This window comes from Lissotriton vulgaris, chromosome 1_1 (genome assembly GCF_964263255.1).
Source record: "Lissotriton vulgaris chromosome 1_1, aLisVul1.2, whole genome shotgun sequence".
In the NCBI taxonomy this organism is placed as follows: domain Eukaryota; kingdom Metazoa; phylum Chordata; class Amphibia; order Caudata; family Salamandridae; genus Lissotriton; species Lissotriton vulgaris.
In genome coordinates, this window is record NC_141685.1 from 1,766,736,901 (window position 1) to 1,766,755,130 (window position 18,230).

The following is an 18,230-nucleotide window of genomic DNA, read 5'->3' on the forward strand; positions in this document are numbered from 1 at the left end:
ATAGAGATTAAACAAGGTTGGGCTCAGGGACGAACCCTGGGGAACGCCCTGTCCCAAACCTATGTCTCTCGAGTAGTGGCTGGAAGCTTCTCCCTGTCAGGAAGGATTGTAACCATTGGAGTGCAGCTTCGGATATTCCTCCGTTGTTCAGACACTGTAGCAAGTTGTCGTGCGCCACAGTGTCGAATGCTGCACTCAGGTCCAATAGGATGAGGGCCATGGTGTGTCCCTCATCCACCCCCTGACGTAGGGTCTCAACTGCTGTAAGCAGTGCGGACTCTGTAGAGTGGGGGGGGCGGAATCCGAATTGGGTGTCGTGCATTAGGGCAGCCTTTTCCACGAAGTCCATTAGTTGTATATTGACCGTTTTTTCAGCCACCTTGGCCAGGTAGGGCAGGAGTGAAATTGGGCGGAGATTGTCAAGTTTCTCAATCTTGTATACTTTGACCCTTGTAGTATACTATAGTGAACTGATGTCATGAAATAGGATTGCTATAACGTAATCATTTCTTGAGATTCCGCATAAGTTCAGCGAATCAGCTGATTGTCATATACCTAAAAACACATCATGTGAAATGATGGTCAAGTAATACAGCTATGTTGCAGCAAAATGTACTGTAGAAGAAACCAGCTGACATGCAAATACTTATTCCAAACTGCTGACACTTCTATTTGACACTTCCTCATATGTCCACTATCAGAATAGTCGATGTGCTACGTACAACATGTAGCACAGAGAAGTAGACTGGAGACAATCTGGGACAAAGTTGTGGGAGAATTGGGTACAAATATCCACAGCGTAAGAGTTCACTTAGGCCTAGAAACAACACCCTAGGCCTAGGAACAACACCCAATCCAGCTTGGTACTGGTGGTAATACCATTCTTCCATTGAATACCTAAAAGTAATTTGACCATTGAAAGGAGAGGGTATGGATTAACGGCTAGGGCAGCCGAATTTGAAGCTGCGGAACCAGGTTAAAACATCCTGTGATTCTGGGCAGATAGCGTAATCACCTCCTGCCTAAAAATATGAATGTGTCCGTTTGTAATTCAGCTGGTGCTCATGTAAAGAGCTCTAACACCTTTGGTCAAGTTTGCGCTATATAAAACTACAAAAAATAAATAAAAGTCTGTTGAAGCTCAGAGAATCTCCATGACAGAAAGAGGTTGTGTCACTTGTGTTCTAATGGGAAGGCACATCACAGTACCTTTTTGTGTTACAAACACAAAGTACCTTGTAATACTGAGTGTAGACACTCACATATGATCCCTACATTTCTGCATGTCCTTTCCTGATGCATGTCACCAGTCAGTGGATTAACCTTGCCAACATGTGCAGTTCATATAACTGAATACTCCCACATCTATGCCATGGAAATTCCAATAGTGACAAATTACTGTAAGTCCACCTGTCATGTCCTTAATTGCTTCATCATTTGGACCTGACCAATGACATCCAGTGATGGCTTAGGGTATGTGTAAACCTCCCACCAATGTGTACACAGTCATGTCTGTAGCAAGACATGAACAGTATACCTATCACTGATATAAATTTCAAAATACAGATTGGCCTACAAACACATCTGTGATGGAATCAGACATCACCTTATGAAGACACTTAGAGCAGGTTTGAAACAGTAGTACAGATGAAATTACAACAGGGTAAGATACACATGCCAACATGTAGGCACTAATACTGATGGCACCAGTGATGTTTGCACTCTCATGTTACTGTAGATTTCCAACTTACCAATGGGAAGTAGTCCCCAGTCACTGCAACTAAAGTGCACTATATGCTATGCCACATGTAAGAGGGCCACCCTCACATGAGACACAGTGGTGAGAGAGCATCACTCCTGACACAACGGAGATAAGTAGGCTGTCTAGAACAACTGTCATCCAGCACATCAACAACCTTTATGTCAGCCACTTGTCTGCTCAAGTCAGAAAACTTGGCAGTTGGCTGGACTCTGCCACACCTTCAACAACTCTTCTATTGCTCTGTACATGAGTCACACTCAATGTTGATGGGGAAATGGTTGCCTGTTTCCAAACAGAGATGGCAATGTAACATGTAGAGTTCTGGTGTAGCTGCTGTTGGGCTCTCAACTGCCCATTCAGCTCAGGATAGGGCACCGCCAGTATGCGGGCCATTAGGGGGGAGGGGTCAGAGTGTGGCAGGCACCCCGCATGCGTAGGGAGGACTTCCCCATCTGGACCTCTGCAATCTTCGGGGTCTAGCGCATCAAGTCCTACCACCTCTTACGGCAATTGATGCTGCTCTGCTTGTAGACGCTCAGGCTTCGCACCTCCCTGGGGATGCCCTTCCATAGGTCCCACTTCTGAGTGGCATTGGCCTGTATATATACAACAGAGGAAAAACCAGACTGTAACTTAAACATTTTGTAAATCAGTTTTGATGTGATACATTACGAATACATCTAGCAGACTCATTACTCAAAAGTTAACACTCAACTTGTGTCGTTTTCACAGTCTGAGCACTACTAATACATGATACACACATTTGTATCAACAATCTGAATCCGTATATATGACGCCCCACGCATGTGCAGCGTTGACGCGCAGCGGGCGCGCCGATTGTGCGCCAAAGGCAAGCCCGTCTGCGCCCGTCCGCGCCTGGACCGCGCCCAGCGCCAGGACCCCTGGCCCTCGCTGATGCAAGACTACCCGACGGACCTACCACGCCGCCACCCTCTACGCACTCAACGCAGGCCAGAACCCTGCCTGCTACCGAGCCACCCCGAGACGCACCCACGGACCCTTCACCTGCAACTCATGCAAGTTCTCTGGCATCCGGACCTGCACTACACCCGTCAAGCCGACACCCAGCAGCAACCACCTCAAGTGCATCCTGCTCAACACCCGCTCCGTCCACAGACACGCCGTGGAGCTCTGGAACCTCCTTGACTCGACAGCTCCAGACGTCGCCTTCCTCACGGAAACCTGGATGAACGCCTCCTCAGCGCCTGACATCGCCATCGCCATCCCGGACGGCTACAAGATCACCCGGAGGGACGCGTCAACCAGACGGGAGGAGGCATCGCCATCGCCCACAAGAACACCATCCGCATCACGACCAACACCGACGACACCCTCACAGCCGCCGAACACCTGCACTTCCAGATCCACACCGACCCCAAGACCACCCTCAGAGGCACCCTCATCTACAGACCCCCGGGACCGCGCACACAATTCAGCGAAGACATCGCCGACTTCATCAGCCCGCACGCCCTCCCCTCCGCCGACTACATCCTCCTCGGGGACCTCAACTTCCACCTGGAGAACAACAACGACCGCAACACCACCACCCTGCTGGACAACTTCACCAACCTCGGACTCAAGCAGCTGGTGACCACCCCCACCCACTACGCCGGCCACACGCTTGACCCCGTCTTCTCCTCCAGCAAGGACAGCTCCTTCAGCCACGCCACCGGACTCCACTGGACGGACCACAGCTGCGTCCACTTCAGCTTCAAAAGGAACACGATCCACCACCACTACCAGCAACAGGCTCCACGCAGAAGCTGGAACAAAATCACAGCCGACCAGCTCGCAGCATCCCTGAGCCAGAACCCTCCTGCCACCTCAGCGAACCCCAACCATGCCGCCATCAACCTCTCGAGGTGGATCAACAACCACGGCAATGAAACATGTCGGCTGTAAGTGGGGTGTGAAGTGATAGGTAGTCTTCAAACTCTCCTTTTTTATATTCAAGTGTTTACTGTTTGCAACAAAGAAAGGAACATAAGTAAAGTTTAACGTCCTGGTTGCACAGTATCTTATATGTCTAAATGTTTTATGTTGTTAGTTTTTGTTGCATATAAGTTGTGTTCACTGCACCACGCACTGTCTACTTTGGGTTTGAGACACGTTTCCGTTAAAGCTTGATGGCACCAATGATGATAACAGGGCCATCCTGGTGAGTACCAGCCAGGAGTCCCATTGGTGGTGCGCCCATGAGGTGCCATCTCGCTCTTCACACATTTTTTGTCCGTTCAAAGTATTTGTGAGTTCTGTGTTGTCTCGTATTGTTGAGATCAGAGCTAGGCTGCTTTTTATTTAAGCAATAGATTGAGACGTCGTGAGTATCCCTAGATTAAGGAACTCCCTGGTGTGATTCATGAGCAACCATTGATGTCTATATATCAATAGGGAAATATTGCAGTGAGAACTAGGACTTGCCTCGTCACCAGCCGACTGGACTACGGCAACTCCCTCTACGCCGGAACCACTGCCAAACTCCAGAAAAGACTTCAGCGGATTCAGAACGCCTCAGCACGACTCATCCTGGACATCCCCCGACGCAGCCAGATCCCCGCACACCTAAGAAACCTGCACTGGCTCCCCGTCAACAAAAGAATCATGTTCAGACTCCTCACCCACGCACACAAAGCTCTCCACAACCAAGGACCAAGATACCTCAACGACCGCCTCAACTTCTACACTCCCACCCGCCAGCTTCGATCGACCAGCCACGCCCTCGCCGCCGTCCCCCGCAACCGAAGAGCCGCAACAGGAGGAAGATCCTTCTCCTACCTGGCCGCCAAGACGTGGAACTCCCTCCCCACCCACCTCCGCCTGACCCAAGACCACCTCGCCTTCAGGAAGCAACTCAAGACCTGGCTGTTCGAGCAGTAGCAGGCCCCCCCTCCACAAGCGCCTTGAGACCCTCCGGGTGAGTAGCGCGCTATACAAATGCCTTGATTGATTGATTGATTGATTGAGTCAAAATATGTGGCTTAGTGAAGGCTAACCAACTTTGGCATCATTGTACTGACACCTTTATAGCCAGGCCCACTGATGGGATGGCTACGGTTCTTAGAGCCTGGTACCCTAGAACTGACTACGTCCTATGACAGAGGTCACTATGAAAGTGCTGCCATGTGTGTCAGTGAGAGCTTGCGCCCTGTGGATGTGTGGACATCTGTACTAACAAATGGCATATCATATTACTGGTGATGCAGTATGTGTGGCATTTACTAGCAAAACACAGTATGTGTGGCATCTACTAGCAACACAGGACACACCTGTTGATATATGTGGCACTGTTACAGAGATTACATCAAAATACCATTGTATGTCCTGTTGGATTGGTTGAATATATAAAAGCTAGTGATTCACAGATACAACACCTGTTATGGAGTGACCAACTATCTGCACTGTTAATCTGTCACATGCAAGCTAGGACTGTACAGTGCAAGCAATACTCATGGAACAGTGTAAACAACCCTGTGGTAGTAAGGGGCCTGTCATTAGAAAATCACACTGCTTGGAAATGTGGGTCAGTCTACTGAAGTACCAGGTCAAGGGGCAACCACAATCACCATACCAAATGTAGTCCATGTGATAACAACTTGGGGGAGTAATGTTTGCGACAATTTAATTAGCGAGCATGAAAGGACCTACAGGTCAAAAGGTATCTAACTCTGTGCATCCGTTGATTTACCACAAGGACTAAACCCCAGCCGGGAACATGGTTCTGACTGTGCACAGCATACTGTCAGGTCTTGCTCTCTGCAGCCTGAGCACATGGGTGTCACATGACAAGCACATTTCCAATATTTCCTAATGAAAAAGGTGAGCGTAGGGACATCCAGTGAGTGGCCTCAAGGCTGGGTAGCACTCTGAAGGGCTCTGTAAGCTATTGCTAGTTCCCAGACAAGTGTTTGGAGAGCAAGATTTTGTCTGAGTGATATTTGGGGCAGCACACATAGCTAACAACATCCTCATCTTCTCCAGACAGAGTACATACATGAGTCATGCTGTAACAGCTATACAGTTGTCTTCACATTTAGCATTGCCAGAGTTGGATACATGACAGGTACCATGAAATTCACAAATGCATAGATGGTTAAATACACCCTAATTAGAACCTAGAGCTTTACACATACTACACATCCCAATGGTTATGTTGGATTCACAATGTATAGTGCTCAACAGTACTTAATATGAGTGTCCTATGTAGAGACCAAGAAATGATAAAACACTTAATAGACCTCACTTGGGAACTCAGGGGCACATTGTAGCCTACGGAAATGGCAAAGAGGGATTACAAAGATAGTTATCTGTTCCTTTGGTGAGCCATAGAGCTGGCCATACAGGATACGGACCACATCAGCCAGCAGCTTCAGTTTCTCTGGAGAGAAAGCATGTGCCCTCTCACCTGTTTGGCCTGGCCCAGAGGTGGCAAAGAGCAGCTTAAGTGGAGGAGGTCTTGATACAAGCAGTGTCAGGTTGCAAGTTAGTTCTTTTTTAAACCACATTGCACATGTATGCCACGGACTGAGTAGTCAATGGAGACGGACACTGTCATTGGCCCTTTACCATCACAATGATCAATTTTATCCTATGGCTGTGTCCATCATGGATTAAAATGCCCACCGCGAGGTTGACGTCCACCGCTGGCGGCAGATTCAGCATGTCCAATATGCGAGGTCAGGCATATACCATTTTAGCATGTTTATACATGTACCAATTCATTGCCATGTAATTTCCATGATGCAAACATCTGTGTAGTGTGTTACTGTGCATAAATGCTATATTTGCACAGTGCAGTGTACAACGCAGTTGACTGTATTTTGGCTGGAAATAGCAAATATGACAATATGAAGGTGCTCATAGTACATTTTTTAATGCATATTGTGCACTTTTAAGTTACAGACACATGAAGCCCACAATGGGGACAATTGGTGGGTGTTGGACAATAGACAATTATTATGTGAATGATGTATAATGCTTTCTGAACCAATTACGTTTTGTCACATGACTTTTGGCTTACTCTTCATTTATGTTGCTTGGACACTGTGACTGATGTTCTGCATTGTTTTAACGCCTCAGATAGGTACCCCGGGAAAGGGAGGGGATGACAGACTCCAGTGTACCACCCATTTCCAGACCTTCAGACCATGGAAGAAAGGGATGTCATCAAGAAGATTAATGTAAATAGGCAAACCATACAGTATTTATGTCATCAGTTGGAGCCTGATCTCCTTCCTCAAATCACTAAACCCACATGTATCCCACATCTTGTGAAACTTAAGGCAGCATTGCATTTTCTGGTCACAGGTTCCTTTCAAAAGACTGTGGCTAAATCTGGTGGTATGTCGCAACCAATGTTCACTGTTGTACTACAAGACGTACTTTCAGCAATGATGAGACACATTGACAGATACACCCAGTTCCCCAGGCTTGAGGATGTAGTCACTGTGAAGATTGAATTCTATGGATTTGGTCACCACATGTGGTTGGAGCCATTGGTGGCACGCATATTGTCTCAGTACCACCGCAAGCCACAGAACAAGTTTACCGTAACAGGAAGCACTTCCAGTCTATGAATTTGCAAGTTGTCTGCCTACCGGATTCGTATATCTCAAACAACTGTGCCCGGTTCTCAGGATCACCCTATGATTCCTTCGTTCTGTGGAACAGCACCGTTCCACAGCTGATGTCACAACCACTACCGGAGTAGGCCTGGCTTGTGGGTTAGTATGGTCTGTCCTAACTTTGTGTGGATAATGTCAGGTAGTAACATCAGAAAGTGTGAAACGTATTGTTAATTGTTGCACTTATATCTGTCTTCCATCTAGGAGATTCAACATATCCCAAATCGTCCATGGTTGTTGGCACTGCTGAGGTATCCAACTTCGCCAGGGGAAGTAAATTTCAATAAAGTAAAAAAGTGGCCAGTGGTGCAGGCTTTTGGGCTCCTAAAGGCCAGATTTAGATGTCTGGACAAGACTGATGGTGCCTTCCTCTACTCACCCAGGAAGGTGTGTCAAATCACTGTGCCCTGCTGCATGCTCCACAACATCGCTCTGCAACAGACCATCCCTTATATCGCAGAGGATGGAGACCATGAAGTGCCAATGGGTGAGGAACCTGAAATCCCAAATGATGACAGTGGTGAAGAGGAAGGAGCTGACTTCCGTCAAAATCTACACGATAATGTCTTCTCATGCGTGTAAGTATTTTGTGAAATGTCATTAAACTGACTGTTACAGCAACTTTCGATGCGATGATGTGAGGTATATGTTGAGACAAAATATTAGGAAGGTCAAGCTCTGGAAAATTTAGGTGAAAGGTGTTTGTTGAGCAAGGTTTTGATACATGGGCAATTTGTTTTTGTTGCTTTGTTTAGCTTTGAGTTTTATAATGGACTGTGTTCTCCAGAATTTGACTGTAAATTGTCTTATAAGTATGGTATGATATCTAATCTGTTGGTTTTGGTCTGTTTTAGGTACCTTCACAATGGCATCTTCATTTGGAGATTTCAGGGTTGTGAAATTTGCAGGTATATATATATTGCTGTTTGAAAGTACGTTGGGAACATGGACTGTTCCTGGGAATCCCAGACTTTGGGTGTACAAATCCTGGGCCAAGAAAGGTTGCACAGTGATTAGTTATTAGGAATCCATTGGACTTGTTCCTTGTCATGTTGTGGTCCTAATTTAATATGTGTGCCATCATGTGCTCCAACAAAATGTTTTTGTGGGCTCAAACCATGCTAGTCTCACTTCACATTTTATAAATCCTTATTGTGTGTAAAGTGTAGGTCTCTGTTGATGTATCTCCTCATTGTACGGCAAAGTGCTTGCGGCAAACCACTGACATTTGATGCTGTGATCAGAAATTTAGTACTGCCATGTGCCTATCTGATGGTGTTATTGATGTGGGATTCCATTTGTGAGGTGGACGGTAAGGCTCTAGCTGATAAAATTAATCTTTTTTATTTGGCCTATTCAATAGGAACATGTATGATATATCCCTCCTTCCATGTAGTTAGAGCCTGCAATTGAAAATTTGATTACTGGCACACAATATTTGAGTCATGCGTGATTTGCTATGTTTCTGACATAATGACAGCCTTCTGTTGGAACAATGGAATAAAGATGTATATGAGAATACACTTGAATGTATGTGTTGGTGAGATATGATTGTGACCCTGAGCTAAAAATTGTGCACATGCAACATATCCATGCTTATACAAGTTGATATTTTGACATTGTAAGGTTCAGATGGGAGTACATATATATATATATATATATATATATATATATATATATATATATATATATATATATATATATTACTAGATGTGAAATATACTACAACAAGCAATGAGTTTGTGACTAGTGTATTTATTGTAGTTAACAAGAAGAAAATAAACATTGTGCAAAACCAAACTGGGAAATCCAATGGTCAATCATGGTGAATGAAACCTTAGCTGTAGATGCCAAATTGTTTGAAGTCCAATGTCCAAACTACTACTGCTATCAGAAAGGTAAATGTGTCCAGAAATAGTCCACAGAGTGCATGTGCTACCCACACTGGATAAAATTAGGTGTGAGGTTTCTTGTTGGCGGTGGTGGAGGTCTTGCCATCTACAGCTACCGGCAGTGTATGGGGGTATCCACAGCTGCGGGGGCAGAGGTGTCTGCAGGTGTGCCTTCCTGTGGCTGTAGCAGATGTAGATGATCCCTATGTTGTTGGACCACAGGAAGAGGTACATGGTGCTGGAAAAGCCCTGCACATGTGTGTGTGGATGTCCTGCATTATCCCTATGAGAGAGCCCATGTATCTGTTATGCCCTGTAACTCATGGTGTATGTCCCTCTGCAGCTGGGTGTGAGTGGCCCCAGTGGCCTCACTCAGCTTGCCCACAGTGCACCTCTCATTTTTTTTTTTTTTTGAGACCAACGGTCCCATATTTTATTTAATTTCACAAGTAATAAGCCAATAGATCATACAATGTCATATAAACTTCAAGCATTACCCAGACAGTAACTTTTTCAACATGTTGGTCACATATATGTGAAAATAAACAGTAGCCAGAGAATATGCATTAGTCCGCAATTATCAGTACCAGGAGAAATCATGGGTTGCAGTGCCTGCAGCGTTCATCACTGCAGAAGGACCAAGGTGGTCATGATAGCCAACAATGTTCATCCTAGGCTGCGTTCCCTGGTTGGCACGAATGAAGTCAACAGTGCACCTCTCATGACCCCTACCCCTGCGAGCTTGTGCCCTTGGCCCAAGGTGCCCTCTCTCACCGTGTTTTGGCTCCTCTCTAGATGGACTGGTGATTGTCACCTCTGGATTCAGGACTAGGGTGCACACAATGGATGTAACTGTGTTAGCTACGCAGGTTGGGAGTGCTGAGGGTGGCCAAGGTGTTGCAGCTGGGTTAAGAGGTTTTGGATGGGCACAGTAAGACTCACCGTTACCATCTGCCCAGGCTGACCAGATGGCCCAGCACATCCAGATCGCCAGGAGAGTTGTCATCACTGAGGGCTTGATCCTGGGGTGGAGTAGGAGTCTCTTTAGTGGTCAAGCTCAGGTCTTGTGCTCTGCCAGATTGACCTGTTGTGAAATAGAGAACATTGTTATTAGTAGACATGTGGTATCTACATTAAAATGTTTTGTGACACAGTAAGTATAAACCTAAACACAATTGGTAGAGATTACAACTGTGATATATTTCACTGGTATTGCACTTGTTAACCAGGCAATTGGAGACATTAAATACATGTACTTGAATTAAGCAGTTCATTGGATTTCCTGAGATGCATTTTGGGTTTACGAGTAACCATGACATCTTCTAAACAGTTAAGGAAACACAGTGGACAAGTAACGTGTATTTGACCAATCCAAGGCATAGGTGTGTATAAAACCGGTGATCACACTACTTAGCTGTATAGTTAGCACTAGCAGCCCGTCCCGACGTTGTCCGCGTATGGATTGCTGCCCGCCAGTAGTATATTGTTTTGTAGGATTTTGTTTTGATAGCATTTCTTATCTGTGACAGGCCTGTGAAACGCTCCGTTTCACAGTGCACTGCTGATGCACTTAAGAGTGCGCGTTCAGAAGTGTGTGAACTCGAGTTTCCCTACTTTATTTTTCCTTGCAATATTATATAGCGCGAACTCGACAACATGGCCTGAGCACAATTTACATTACAGAAGAACACATTCATTTGTGGTAGGTACAGGGAGACAAAGCGATTTGCCTGGAATCACAGGATGTTGAGCTGATGGCGAGATTCGAATGTAGCTCCTCAGCTCTAAAGTTCGCAATTCTAGAACTTGTGGCGGGAGGTGTGTCTAAAAGTGTATGTCGGTGCTGGCCATCAATGAGAGAGACCTGTGCATTTTTCAAATGGGTGGTGAAAAAATATGAGCATGTTGCTGGAGATGTGGGCTGCTGTGCCACCAATGTACTTACCAGGGGAGGGTAAACATCCATTATTCCGCAACTTTCTTTCCGCATACCATCACTCCGCATACTTTCATTACGAAAGTACCATGACTCCGCAATGCCATTATAACGCATGGCATTACATTTTATATGCTTTTACCACACATACATTTACAACGAAATTCGTTGTAAATGCATGAATGGTAAAAGCATATATTTTTTTTAATGTTTGGATAAGGTAAGTGTGGGTATAGGGGTATATGTTTTGGGGTACTGAGGTATATGTTTTGGGGTGTTTGGGTATTTTAAGGGTTCAGATATAGTTTTGGGTTATGGGGTACAGGGGTAGTTTTAGGGTTTAGGGATAGATATGGGTTTTGGGGTACAGTGGTATTTTTAGGGTTCAGGGCTAGATTTGGGTTTTGGGGTATAGGGGTATTTTTAGGGTTCAGGGGTAGGTTTGGGTTTTGGGGTACAGGGGTATTTTAAGGGTTCTGGGCTAGGTTTGGGTTTTGGGGTGCAGGGGTATTTTTAGGGTTCAGGGCTAAGTTTGGGTTTGGGGTTTGGGGTATTTTAGGGTTCAGGGGTAGGTTTGGGTTTTGGGGTACAGGGTTATTTTTAGGGTTCAGGGCTAGGTTTGGGTTTTGGGGTACAGGGGTATTTTAGGGTTCAGGGGTAGGTTTGGGTTTTGGGGTACAGTGGTATTTTTAGGGTTCAGGGCTAGGTTTCGGTTTTGGGGTACAGGGGTATTTTTAGGGTTCAGGGTAGGTTTGGGTTTTGAGGTACAGGAGCATTTATATGGTTCAGGGCTAGGTTTGGGTTTTGGGGTACAGGGGTATTTTTAGGGTTTAGGGATAGGTTTGGGTTTTGGAGTACAGGGTATATTTATAGGGTTAAGATGGGTTAGTGTTTAAGGGTGTTCAGGTATTTTAAGGAGTATGGGTGGGTTATGCTTATGGGGTGCAGGGGTATTTAAAGGGAGCAGGGTCGGATTAGCACAAGATATGATACATGGCATGAAGGGCGGAACGTACCACACGCCCCCAGCGTTTGTCACGCCCCCAGCACACGCCCACAGCACAACGCAGACACGCCCACAAGGGGCAACTTTGCTGGCACGGTTCTTTTACCTTTTAAATGTATATGGTGGGCGTCTGCATAGCCTATGTCCTTCTGCTGCAACTGTCCTTCCCAACGCTGTATTGGGTGTTGTGATTAGTGCTGTGGTTCCTGAGATTACCCGCCTCAAAGGTTTGGGCTCTCTTTTTATTATATTAGTATGGATTAGTCATCATGTAAACAGTGCAGAGTCAATGGGTCACCTGCCACTTCTAATCAGCTAAGTTGCCTTCATGCCTTACCAATATTTCAACTACACACGTGATATGGTGTAACTCATGACATCAGTATATTCAGTTGAGGAGACCAGGACAGCATAAAGCTAAGTAGGCAGACCAGAAGCGGCCCATGCAGGTAAGAGCGATGGGGCAAGGTGGGGGGGGGGAGAGACTCGACAGGCGACACGATTGAAAATTAATGATTTATTTACTTTTCCCTCATTGTCTGTTGATTCCCTCCATTCCGCCCCACTGCCCCACCACTCTTACCTGCACGGCCCGCTCCTTAGGCTGACATGTCTCTGAGTGCAGCATGTATGTAGATTGTGCAGTCCATGAGAATTGGACATCAGTTGTATTATGCCAGACAAGTGAGAATGGACAAAATCACAATTTCATCTTATTTTGAGTTACAGAAACAGGGTCTCATGGTAGTTGTAGTCATTTCAATCTCTAGTTGCCAACTCTTGCAAAATGGTTAGTGTGACATACCTCTTGACAAAATGCAGTTGGGATGGACCATACATTTGCATGTTAACACATATGATGAGTCCCGGAATGATCTTTTTATAGTAATACACTGAATTGCATTTTAGGAAAGTAGGTACACAACATAATGACAAAATCTGGGTTGAGACCAAACAGGACATTGAGGTATTGTGACAGTTAGTGAGGTGTAACTTACAAGACTCCACTCCCCCAAGTATTTCTGTTAAGACCTCACAAGGTAGGATGACCAAGAACTTCTCTTACAGGGAAAGAGTTGTAATGGGCACTGGGAGGACCACTGCCAGTCTTCTCGGCCTCCAGGTGTTGCTTGGAGGCCATAGAACGAACCTTCCCCCTCAGGTCATTCCTCCTCTTACTAATTTCATTCTGTGTGTAGGTGGTACCAACAGCATTCACTCTGTTAACTATTCTGCATCTCATTTCTCTTTTTTTTTCTGAGAGCAGTATTTCGGACATGGGCTCCAAAAAATTGTGGCTCTACTCTTAATATTTCATCCACCATGACGGACAACTTAACCTCTGAAAAATGTGGAATTTTTAGGCATGACATAAAAAAAAAGCAAGAGATGTGAGAAAAAATGTGCAACAAAAGTGTACGGAGACTGGTAATAGGGATGGGGAAAAAAGGGCTGCAGTGGAGTGGCAAAGGATCACAGTCTGAAATGAAATGTGTTTTATAGTGTCATTTAAGGTGTGCCCACTTGGCCAATGGACATCAGGTGTGTTGTATTTGTACCCATCCAATGGACACTGTTATGGTGCTTTGCTGAGAGCTTACCTCAGTGGCCTACTGCGGTTTGGGAACCGCCGCTAGGGGACCGCCGGTACAACTGTGTTTTCATAATTTGCTCGGTGGAAACCCACGGCCCTGATGGCGACGGAGTATGCATCACCAACATTGCAGTCGCCACGGCACAGGCGTGACACACTTCATTGACGCTGTCAGCGGTTAAGTCTGCATGCTTCGTCATAGGGTGGGTGGAAGACCGCCGGCTCAGCAGTCTTCTTGTGACCGCCGCCGGTTTTATGTTTGATATGGTTTAAGAGGTCGTAGTAAGTGCTGCTTTGTTTATTTGGTAGTAGGGCATATATAAAATGGATATTTGTGTTTTGATATTCTCGATGTATGGTGTAAATCTGAGTGAATGGTTTGGGACACATTTTGAAGGTCCCATCCATCACTCATGCTTGACATTGTTGAAGTTATACACATGTATCTGCTGTAGAGAATATTAGGATTAATTTCTCATTATTTAGGTTGTTATGTAAAAGGAAAGGTTCCTCATTATGTGTAATTGTCAAATGTTCAGGCATGTGTATATATTGGTATCTTCTACGAGAGGTGGGATATCACTGGTGGCTTTTTTATTTTGGGCAATTAAATGTTTTAAAGTAAGGATGGATGGAAGTTGCCCTGTTCTGTGTTTGGACACTTAGGAGGTATATATTTAAGGATTTTGGTTGTAGGTTCCTGGGAGCTTGTGCTTGCATTTCTTATATCCAACAATATTTCCCATACTTCTATTTCTGTCACATTTGGGGGAAGGTGGGGTTGTGCTCTTTTACATGAATTACTATATTATCTGTTGTAGTTGGTCATTTGTGACATGCATTAGAATACTATTTAGCACATTTACCGTTTATATTGTCTGATAATGCATTGAACTGCTTTCCTTTCTGTGAAACAGTATGTTTTGCAGCTTCTGTCATTGTATCTGAAAATAGTGTAATAGTATAAGCACAAAAGTGTTCTGCGAAATAGACACCATCCTAATAGAGCTTATTTGGGGTGCTGGTCATCACCGGCTAGCGCTGATTAAACTGAGGATGCTCTTGTAAGAGCAGGAGCTGACGCCCTAGACTTTGAACAGCTCCATGAAGTTGTTAGAATAACTCTGCACATGCGGGATGTCTCCTGCTGTGCCAGGTGTTTTGGTAAGGCTGGTTAATTTTGCTCCAGGGTCTGAGATTCACAATATCCTTAATGGTAAGTTTTGTAGTTTGTGTTGGGCTTATCTTTATGAATTATAATGTATAACTACATGCACATATAGAATGTCATATATGCTTTATACATAGTACCCTCAGGCATGTTCTTTGAACATTATATTTCTCAACCATACCAACCCTTTTTTACAGTTGTTATTTTGTTATTGTTATTTTTGATTTGTAGCGCGCTCAATCACCTACAGGCCTCTAAGCGCTCGGGAATCGATGGTAAACAACAATTTTGACAGTACCGAGGGCATCCACTAGCCTACGTGGCTCACAGGGCTCTCCTGAACAACAGCGTTTTCAGCCACTTTCTGAAACGTAGGAGGTTTCCTTCCTTTCGTAGTGGCTCAGGTAGTGTGTTCCATAAATGCGGAACCAGCACCGAAAAGGCTCTACCGCCCTTGGTGGCAAGTTTGTACCGAGGGCAGACTAATAGCTGAGAGTCTGAGGACCTAAGAGCTCTCTTTGGGCTATACATTGCCAGGCGATCTTTGATGTAGGCAGGTGCCATGCCATAGATGGCTTTATGGGCGATGCACAGATTTTTAAATTCCACTCGCTCCTTAATAGGGAGCCAGTGGAGGCTTTGTAGCAGGGGGGATGCTTTAGTGTGTCTTGGCTGTCTGAAGATAAGACGAGCGGCATCATTCATCACCACCTGTAGCCTATTTATCAAGGTTTTTGGTAGGCCAAGGTAGAGGGCATTTCCATAATCTATGCGTGAAATCACAGTAGCTGCGACGATGGAACGTAGCATAGATTGGGAAATGATAGGCACTAATTTCCGTAGCTGTCGGATGATATTAGTACAGCTGCCCACCACTGAAGAGATTTGGCTGACCATAGAGAGGTCACAATCCAGTTTGATCCCCAGGCTCTTCACGTTCAAACTGGGTTTTGGGGCTGGACCTAACAGTGTGGCTCAGGCCTTTGTTTTAACAACTGTATTTTAACTTCAATCTTCTTATATGTTCACTTTGCACATTAACATCAGACAGATAAAGACAAACTGCATGCACACAAGAAACCTACATCTTATTAACTGTTGAGGTAAAAAAGCCGAATTTATAATCTCCTCAATGATTATATTAATACGTGGAGTTTGTCTCACATGGAGGTGTTCGGCCAAGCTTCCGGTCTACAAACAAATTGGCACAAATCTTGCATTTTCCAAGTGGCCTTGAGACTTGCGAAGTCGCTGAAGGCAGTGCAGGGCCTGACTGGGGTGGATACGTATGGCTCTCAAATACTTGGGGGTTAACATTTATCACGCAGATGACATCTGAGAGGGTAAACTTGGAGGAGTGCTGCAAGCCTCTAGGGTACGATGGCATTTTGGGGGACACTGCGGCTTCAGATTATGGCATGCATTGCACAGACTAATAAAGATCCCTGGGCAACAAGACCATTTTACTTTGTTAACCTACCTGTCTGGATGCTAGGGACATGGTTCAAATCACTCATTGGTCTGCTCAGGGTGCTGATTTGGGACGGACAGCGCTCCACAGTATTTTTACCCATGCTCCAGGGACTGACCACAGAGGAGGGCTTGGAGTCCCAGATGTTGAGCTTTATTATTATGCTTCATAAATGCAGTGATTTGCTCACTGGTTTGTGGGACTCAAAATGGTGGAGTGGGAGGACCGTGGGGCAGGGAACAGAGAGGGGGCGCTGCTGGCCATTGCTTTGGGAGTGAGGTTGATCCTGCCATGTAAGGAGAGGTTCCTTTGCACAGCTCATAGGTGCCGCCTAGGAATTCGGCATAGAGTGGGACCAGTTTTGCTATGTGTGTCAGCAATACCATTGATGAGGTTCTCCATGGCCAGGGGATGTTATTTTAAGGCCTAGCGAATGGCAGAATGAATGGGAGTGTGGTGGAGACACTGGGGCACTTAAATTCTGAGGGGGCATTCCGAATAGTGAAGGAAATAGAGACAGTGGGGATGCCAGGCACCCAATTCCTGACATATGGGCCATTGGCAAGGGGAGCTAGACTGTTGTATGGAGTGCTGGAGCCAAAATCACTGGTTCATGACCTGCTGCAGACGTTGCTGGCCTTTAACCGGTGGAGTCACCTGGTTCTATGCAATAGAGCTCTCCATGAGAACAGATGACTTACCCGAGCTAAACGCTAAATGGGAAAATCAGCTTGGTAGAGCCTTTGCCAGGAAAGACTGGAACCACAACCTAGAAAATGAAAACAAATCTTCCCGAAACACACAGTTTAAGTTCACACAATTCAACTACCTGCACTGTACGCATCTCTCAACACACAGATTGAATGTTATGTTCTATAGTGCAGACCTTGGGGTCCAAAATACACCCAGGTCGACGCAGATTTTTCAGATGGTTTGGGGCTGACCAGTCATGGAGTGCTTCTGTATGTAGTCTGCAAGGAATCTTGATCGAATTCTGGACTGCCAGCCGTTTCAGCCTATGTTTACCTGGGTTATATAAACGGCGACCAGAAAAAACAGGCAGGTAATAAATCCCTCGATCTGGCCCAGTAGCGATGGGGGCTGCGCATACAACCGCTGGCAGACCTGTGGGCGGAGGATGGGACTAGTTTCTTGGATTCGTAAGAACGAACAGATGTGATGGAATGCCCAAGAGCTCAGGACCTGCCCTCTTGCGAGGGTGGCCCAAGTGGGGTCCAGATCAGGTAGATACATCTCCCATTGATTGCCCAATACTCTCTTGACACTCTGGATGACACACCGGAGGAATGGCAGAGTGCATTTATATCACACATAATGAGTACATACATGGTGCTTTACACTGAGCAATATGTTATATGTTCTATAATCTATTAGTAGGTTTTCTTTGTTGTCCATAAGCGTGAATGGTAACGGAATACAAGTAGAGTATGAAGCTGAAATACCACAATAGCCACAGCAGGGGTGTACGCTAAGGAAACTATTTAATGTAACAGCTGAATACACACACACTTTTTGCTGGTCCATGTTGTTGGGCACTACAGCGCTCTTGGTTTATGGTGCTGCGAGGCTCATGCAGCATGACCAAGCATCTATATCTCCAAAATCCCATTTCACCAACGGAAATATGAGTCGCACTCATGATCAAGGCACCATTCTTCATTTGTTGCTTACAACAACAAGGTATAGTCCCCGTGGACCTTTATCATGGGTGAAAGTTGGAAGTCCTCATTCGCGA